The sequence below is a fragment of the Suncus etruscus genome, chromosome 16 (genome assembly GCF_024139225.1).
Source record: "Suncus etruscus isolate mSunEtr1 chromosome 16, mSunEtr1.pri.cur, whole genome shotgun sequence".
Lineage (NCBI taxonomy): Eukaryota > Metazoa > Chordata > Mammalia > Eulipotyphla > Soricidae > Suncus > Suncus etruscus.
This window is the reverse complement of record NC_064863.1, coordinates 68,565,222-68,574,312: the sequence shown is the minus strand read 5'-3', so window position 1 is coordinate 68,574,312 and position 9,091 is coordinate 68,565,222. Positions and strand designations below refer to the sequence as shown.

The window sequence follows — 9,091 nt, the reverse complement described above, 5'->3', positions numbered from 1 at the left end:
TACATAAAGATGACGTTAAATCCTATGACAAATATTTTTCTCAACACCAATGGACTAAATGCACCAGTTAAGAGACACAGAGTGGCAAAATCGATCAAAAAACTGAATCCAACATTCTACTGCCTCCAAGACACATATCTGAATAGCCAGAACAAAAATATACTCAAAATCAAAAGTTGAAAGACAAATCATCCAAGTTAACAACTGCCTTAAAAATGCTGGAATTGTGCTCGCTTCGGCAGCACATATACTAAAATTGGAATGATACAGAGAAGATTAGCATGGCCCCTGCGCAAAGATGACACGCAAATTCGTGAAGCATTCCATATTTAAAAAAAAATGCTGGAATGGCCATATTAATATCAGGTGACACAAACTTTAGACTTAGAAAATTTATAGGGAAAAGATGGACAATTCCTAATAATCAAGGGGTATATACTCTTAAACATATATGCACCCAATGAAGGACCTCAAATTATTTAATACAATTGTTGATAAATCTTAAAGAAAACATCAATAACAACACAATAATAGTGGGAGACCTCTATACTGTCCTGTCACCCTTGATAGGTTAAACAGGCTGAAACCCAACAGGATTATACTAGCCCTGAAATGAGAAATGAAAAAAAGTGGATAGATCTGTAGATCTAGTAGATAGATATGGGGCACTCCATCCAGAAAACTGGAAACACATTCTTCTCCAATGCACATGGGTCATTCTGCAGGATAGATCATTCGGTGACTCATAAAACATATCTCTATAAAATCAAGGATATAGAAAGTGTACAATCTTCTCAGATAACATTGCAATGAAATTAGAAATGAGCTAAAAAGGGACAAAGAAGAAAAACTTTAATACCTGGAAATTAAACAGCTCACTACTGAACAACCAGTGGGTAAGAGATGAAATTAGAGAGGAAATCAAAACATTCCTGGAAACAAATGACAATGAAGACATAGATTATCAGAATTCGTGGTAGACAGCAAAAGCAGTACTAAAAGGTAAACTTATAGCTTAACAAGCACGCATCAGGAAGAAAGAAGTTACTTACATAAATAGCTTAATGATATAGTTTAAAAAATTAGAAAATGATCAACAAAATTAATCAAAAATAGGTAGGCAGTAGGAAATAACAAAGCTTAGAGCAGAAATCAATGAAGTGGAAATCCAAAAATGTAATCTAAAAGATCAACAAAATTAAAGTTCATTCTTTGAAAAAATAAACAAGTCTGATAAAGCACTACAAAACTAACAAAGAAAGGGGGAGAGTGAGAAAATTAATAAATCATATTAGAAATGAAAAGGGGGAGATTACTACAGATACTACAGAAATTCAAAAAGTAGAAACTACTTTTAGAAAATCTATGCCACAAAACAAGAGAATCTAAAAGAAATGGATAAATTATTGGACCCTTACAATCATCTACTGACCAATGGTCCTCAAACTACGGCCTGCGAGCCACATATTGTATTTATTCCCATTTTGTTTCTTCACTTCTAAATAAGATATATGCAGTGTGCATAGAAATTTGTCCATAATTTTTGTTTTTACTATAATCTGGCCCTCCAACAGTCTGAAGGACAGTGAACTGGCTCCCTGTTTAAAAAGTTTGAGGACCCCTGCCACAGTATGATATAGCATATCTAAACAGACACATCACTATTGAGAAAATTAAAACTATAATCAAAAGTCTTCCCTGGAACAAAAGCCCAGTCCCAGGTTGATTCACTAACAAATTCTTTCAAACATTTCTAGAGGAACAATTACCAATCCTTTTCAGTCATTTTCAGGAAATTGAAGAATCAGGAACACTTCTAAAGTTTATATAAAGCTAACATCACCTTGATACCAAAAGCAGACAGAGATGCTGCTAAAAAAGAAAACTATAGACCAATATTTCTAATGAACAAAGATTCAAAGATCATAAACAAAATTCTAGTAAATAGGATCCAACATCTCATCAAGATCATACATTATCACCAAGTAGGTTTCATCCCAGGAGTGCAAGGCTAGTTTAACAAATGTAAAAAAAAAATAACATAATACACCATATCAACAACAACAAAAACATATGATCTTACTAATAAATGCAGAGAAAGTATTCGACAAGGTCCAGCATCCATTCATGCTAAAAATTCTCAACAAGATGATATTGGATAAAACTTTCGTCAATATTGTCAAGGCCAATGACAAATATTATTCTCAATGAAGATAAACTAAAAGCCTTTCCTCTAAAACCTGGTACAAAACAAGGCCTCCCCTCTCAACATTCCTATTCACATAGTACTGGAAGTACTTACCATAAAAATTAGGCAAGAAAAAGATTTCAAGGGCATCCAGATAGAAAAGGAAAAAAAATCAAGCTTTTGCTGTTTGTAAATGTCATGATAATATATTTAGAAAACTCTGAAATCTCTACCAAAAAGCTTCTAGAAACAGTAGATTCATAGATCAAAGTGGCAGCTACAAAAACAGGCAAAATCAATGGCTTATACATCAATAATGATAGAGTAGAAATGAACATTAAAAATACAAACCCATTGAAATTAGTGCCATACAACTCAAATACTTTGAAGTCAATTTAACTAAAAAGGTGAAGGATCTATATACACAAAGAAAACTGCAAAACACTGCTTCAAGAAATAAAAGAGGACACGAGAAATTGTAGACACCCTGTTCATAGATTGGGAGGATATACATCATTAAAATGGCACCCCCCAAAGCCCTGTACAAAGTTAATGCAATTTTTATTTTTGGGGGGGCACACCCTTTTGATGCTCAGGGATTACGCCTGGCTAAGCGCTCAGAAATCACCCCTGGCTGCGGGGGACCATATGGGATGCTGGGGGATAGAACTGCAGTCCTTTCTTGACTCGCACTTGCAAGGCAGACATCTTACCTCTAGTGCCACTTCACCAGCCCCAACAATATTTCTAAGGATACTCAGGACATTCTTTAAAGAAGTGGATCAAACACTCCTAAAATTTATTTGGAACAATAAACACCCCAAAATAGCTAGGACATCCCTTAGGAAAAAGAATATGAGACCTATCATCTTCCCCAACTTCAAATTGTACTAAAAAGCAATAGTCATTAAAACAGCATGGTATTGGAATAAAGATGGTAGACCCTCAGGTAACTTAAATGACTTGAGTATTTAGAGAATGTTCCCCATACATACAATCAATCAATCTTTGTGTCAAGGGGCAAGAAATGCAAAATGGAACAAGGGAAGCCTTTTCAAAAAGTGGTGTTGGGACAACTGGTTAGCCACATGCAAAAAAGTGAACTTGGACCTCCATGCACAAAAATCAAATCCAAATGGATTAAAGATCTTGATATCAAACCCTAAACCATAAGGTATATAAAAGAACATGTAGGTAAAATACTTGATGAAATTGAGATTAAAGGCATATTCAAGGAGGAAACATCACTGTCCAAACAAATGGAAGCAGTGATAAATACATGGGAATATATTAAGCTGAGAAGCTTCTGCACCTCAAAGGAAATAGTGACTAAGATACAAAGGCCACCCACAAAATGGGAGAAACTATTCACCCAATACCCATCAGATAAAGGGCTAATATCTAAGATTTACAAGGTACTGACAAAACTTAACAAGAAAAAAATCTAACCCCATCAAAAAATGGATAGTAGAAATGAACAGACAATTCCTCAAAGTAGGAATGGCCCCCCGAAAAATAACATTAAAAATGTTCCACATCACTACTTATCAGAAAGGTGCAAATCAAAACAATAATGTGGAACCATATCACACCTCAAAGACTGGCATACATCACAAAGAACAAGAATAATCAGTGCTGGCGGGGGTGTGGGAAGAAAGAAACTCATTTACTGCTTGTGGGAATGCCATATAGTTTAGCCTTTATTGAAACAATATGGAGATTTCTCAAAAAACTGAAAATTGAGCTCCCATATGATCCAGCTAACTGCTCCTAGGGATATACCTCAGGAACACAAAAACACAATACAAAAATGTCTTTTTTATATTTTACATTTATTTTACATATTTTGCCTTAAAAATAAAATATTTTTATTTTATATTCATTGAAATACTATTTACAACAGCTAGAATCTGGAAACAACCCTGATGCCCAATAACAGATCAATGGCTAAAGTAACACGTACATTTACACAATGGAATACTATGCAGCTGTCAGAAAAATGAAGTCATGAAATTTTTCTATACATGAATGGACATGAAAACTATTATGCTTAGTGAAATAAGTCAGAGGAAGAATGACAAACACAGAATAGTCTCACTCATCTATGGATTTTAAGAAAAATAAAATACATTATTGTAAAAAATACACAGAGACAATAGAGATGAGGACTGGAAGGACTGAACATAATATGAAGTTCACCACCAAGAGTGGTGAGTGCAGTTAGAGAAACAACTACAGAGACAATAGAGATGAGGACTGGAAGGACTGAACATAATATGAAGTTTACCACCAAGAGTGGTGAGTGCAGTTAGAAAAACAACTACACTAACAACTATTATGACAATGTTAATAAGTGAGAGAAGTATTATGCCTGTCTCCAATATAGGCAAGTGGTGTGTGTGGGAAGAGGGAGATTGTGGGCATTGGTGGTGGGAAGGTTACACTGATGAAGTGGGAATTTTCATATTTTACAAGTGAAATCCAACTACAAATAGAATTGTCATTACAGTTTTTTAATAAAATCCTATTAAAAATAAGAAATAAAATTGAATAGATATTGCATGTAAAAATAAGTCTATTACTTTTATATGCTTTACAATACAGTATTTTTCTTTCTTTTTGTATTTCCTTTATCTTGATACTTAAATAGTTCTAATCATTTTACCAAACTGATACAGACAAAAAGATTAATCAGAAAATGCATTAACATGAAAAAAGACATTTTAAAAGTATAATTTGCCAACATGTTTTAGTCAAGTTTAATATCTCAATGAATTCTAGTCTCAATAAAATCATGTGCTCTAACTTTATATTACTTACATATAATGATTAAGATCTATTCAAAATTTTTTTAATATTTTATGTAGACTTATGGAGAATTAGAAAAATGCTATGAAAATAAATAAATAACACAATTAATGAACCATTGACTAACCTCTCAGACTAAAATTTTCTTTATTTTTCTCATTTGCTTTCTTTCTTGACCCCAAATAATTGTTTTAAGTATATAAGTGGTACTCTCATAAGACATATATTTTTAACTTTTGTATTTTAAAATGCTATTCATAAAGTAGTTATTTACTCATATTATTTTAATGACAAAATATTATATAATACTCTTGAGCTTATAAGAATTACTGATAGTTTAAAGGAGACATAGAGGCTATTAAAAGTAGGAATAAAGTTGAATTAGATGCTACTAAGGTCATAATTATGAGTCTAGAACTTTATCCATAGATACTAGAAACAAGAAATGTGATTGCACTATATATAGACAAACCACTTGATATAAAAACATAATAGAGATTTAATGTGTTTAAGGGGAAGAAAATGAGTATTAAGGTCATAAAAATGTAGGAAGATGACAAGTTTGCCTTTAAAATCTATGAATTTTTTCCTCTGAAATCTTAGGTTTTTGGAAGGAAATTTGCATGATAAATATTTTACTATTTGAATTAACTATAATGATTCCTTGGACAATTATACTCCCAAAGAATGGTGAGAAATAATTTTTATATTATTTGTGATTTTTATGATCAGTGCTTATAAGAGTCAATTCCATAGTTTACAAAGTCCAATCATTAGGTAGACTGTCCACTTCATTCCTCAGTGACCTTATCACAGTTTGAGAATTAATTTGTCAGTATGCAAAGGAGGAAGTCTTGTGACCTCATCACATGAAAATTATTTGGAATAATTAGCTTGATACGATTTCTTTCAAAAAGTTTAATATCTATTTGTTTCAAAAGAAAAAGATTCTATGAATATCCTTGCTATATTGACAGGAAATATAAGTAGAACTAGCTATACAAATAAACCAATGTAGACTCTTTTCAAAGATTATTAAAATTAGAGGGAATCTGTGGAAAATGGTATACTGGCTCAGGTCAGAATTGTCAGATTTGAAGAGGGGAAGCAAACACTGATTAAAACGAAAACTAGGATCTGATCTAGTCTTACCATTATATGATTGTGTAAGCCAGAGTAAACTAAAAGCAATGCCAGAAACTCCTAAAGTGCTAGAAAGGAATAGTAACTCTGAAACACAACTTGAAATTCTGGTAGAGCCAAGAACTGGAAAGTAATCTCTCTCCTACTCAGATTGGTGCAAATTGCCAAACTGCAGGGGAGTGAGAGCCTCAGTGTTATCGTGATAGACGGGTTGGTGAATCCTACACAGCTGTGTTGTGGAAATGTTCTCGATTTTCCTCATGATAACATTGAGTCATAAAAGGAAGAAATGAACATTTATTTGCCAACTCCACCTGTCTGTTGGGCCCACCATATCTATATTAGCATCAAGGGAACTTGCCTATAGTGTTGAAATTTTTATCAGTAGCAAAGAAGCAACTGTTCTTTCCCTTAAATTGTGATTAAAGCCCTTTTGTTTTTCTTTCTCCTCTGTCAAAGACACAGTAATAAAAATGATAATTGAATGATTCTTTTAACATTTACATTTAGCAAAATGTCTGGAATAAAAAAATCTCACAAAAGTTTGAAATTCATATTTATAAAACTGAGAATTGTAGCAAAAATTACTTTTGTTTTAAGTCTAGTCTAATTCCAAGTAACAGTCATAGAAGGAAAAGAAAAAAAATAGTGTTTTCTAAATAAGAGCAAGATAAGTGAGGGATGGGTAGTGAGGGGACTAAAAATTCAAGAGGAATAATATATTAAATATATATTTAATTTTGAGTTCAGGAATTTATCCTTAAATTTCTTGGAAGTTTTTTGCTCAAACCATTGCAATAAAATCTTTCTATTTTTCAAAGAAAATTAATTTTAGAGTTGAATTGGAAAATGTTTTAATTGTATCTAGATTATCAATTGCACTAATTGAATTTTGTTATACTCACATATATGTGATTTATATTATATTTTTGTAACAAACTTGTCTGGTTTTTTTGTACACTTATAATATAGTTTTTAGAACTAATTCTTTAAAATATATTATCCTGTTCTGTGACTTTGAGCCATTACTCTCTAGAGATAAAGGGTTAAACTGACCCAGGGAGATAGTGATTTCAAAAATAATGTAAAAGCAAAACATAAATAATGAATAAAAAAACAAAACAGGCTTGTACCACAGCAGCAAATCAGAGCTGGCATCTGTACCAACACCTTCACCATTTGATTGATAACTGTGATTTGCTGACTCTCTCGATTATTCTGGTTTCATTACAGTTTGAAAAATGTGCCAAATACTCATTTTGTTTTATTATCTTTCTACACTTGCACTTGTAATGAATGCCCCAAACAGATTTTCATAAAAGGATAGGTAAGTTAATGATAAATGACCATAAGAAAAAGAAGTCTGTTTCTTTATTGCTATCCCCCTATATTCAGTATCATAATGCATTATCTGCAAAATATATAGAGAAATGTATATAGAAATTTACCATATCATTAAGGGCACTGCCAACATGCACAAGACATATTCAAGCTCTCTTTATGTGCAATTTCTTTGTATGTTTTATTTTATTTTATTTACTAATGAAATTCCTTCTCTGAGTCAGGTGAGCCATTTTTCCAGTCCATTGTAACAAACTCTTGCTTCTATTTTTCATTTGAAATAATTTGCATTTCCTTGATAACAAGACAAATGACACTAAGATTTTAATATTTAATATTCACTGCTGTGTTACTAATATGTTGAAACTTAGAACAAACATGGCAAATCACGATTTTTCTCTCCATATAGTAAATCTTAACGCAAATGATCTGTTTGCCATAGCATCCTTGAGATGGGAATCCCCAAGCTTTAGACAGGTTAGTCAATGACCTTTTACAAATTAAAATCGAACTTTCTCAAAGACTAAGAATGATTTTAAAATAGGAGTTAAACGTAGAAATTAATTCCACTTGTGTATTTTGAAATATATATTTAGAAATCCAGTTCTTGTCTTTTCTTTGCTTTCCATAATTTTCAGTAACTACCAGGAAGATGGGGAAATCTTCAAGTATAATTCAGAAGCATGTCAGAAAATGAACAGTTGAAGTGGTCCCACATTTAGAAAACAATATATTTCACTGATTTGTTACAGCAACCCATAAAAAATCATTAAAGCATGGTGGAATACTTTTGAATTTAATTTTCAATTCAACAATTGTATTTTTGTTGCTATTTGTCTTGACAGTGACACCTAACAGTAGTATTTCCAGTCACCTTTCTTGACCAGTGCCCAACTGGGACTTTGCCAACAACCATGTGTGAAATGGAATTTGAAAGGGAACCTTTTTGTACAGCGACTTTTCAATAAGAAATCACAAAATTGGGCCTCTTTATACAGTCACTTTAATCACAGCTGCTGCTGTTTTAGCTCCACTGTTTGTTACATCTCTGAATTATTTTTATGTAGTATATCTTCTGGAAATAGACAGTCATATAATTTGGTATTGGGATACATTCAAATGTGTATTTGTAGTCTTCCTAGATCTAAATACAAAGCTAGGATGTAATTAGCTTATATAATATTTGATAAATATTATTAAAATTGTTTATATCACCATGATGTTGAGATTGTCTTATATAAAACCTATACTAAATTATACTTGGTCAACATTTACTCTTTCTCAAATGAAAATTATTTTTTAAGATCACATAGTGTGAAATGCAAAAATTAAAATATATTCGTGTAGGACTATGCACACCCTAAAAATGACTTGAAAAATAAAGAACAGTCTATAATAAATTCTGCTTTTTTTGTTTTACTAATGTTTCTCACATTTTTATTCCTTTACAATGTTTCTCACACTTTTATTTCTTTAAAAACTCTTCAAAGGTAGTAATTTAGAAAGTCCTGTTTTTTTTCCCTATAGTTTAGCCAAGCCACTGAATGCAGAAGTGTCAATGAATGATATCTCTATTTGGTGGTATTAACCTTTGGATTCAGTCCAGTTTTG

General features: G+C 32.0%; 1 non-coding gene across 1 annotated transcript; it reads left to right on the top strand.

The window, feature by feature from the left end:
* The first annotated feature begins 226 nt into the window (after nucleotides 1–226).
* On the top strand, nucleotides 227–333 carry LOC126032974 (U6 spliceosomal RNA). The gene has a single exon (XR_007504131.1). It is a non-coding gene; the product is annotated as a U6 spliceosomal RNA (small nuclear RNA).
* Nucleotides 334–9,091: the final 8,758 nt, after the last annotated feature.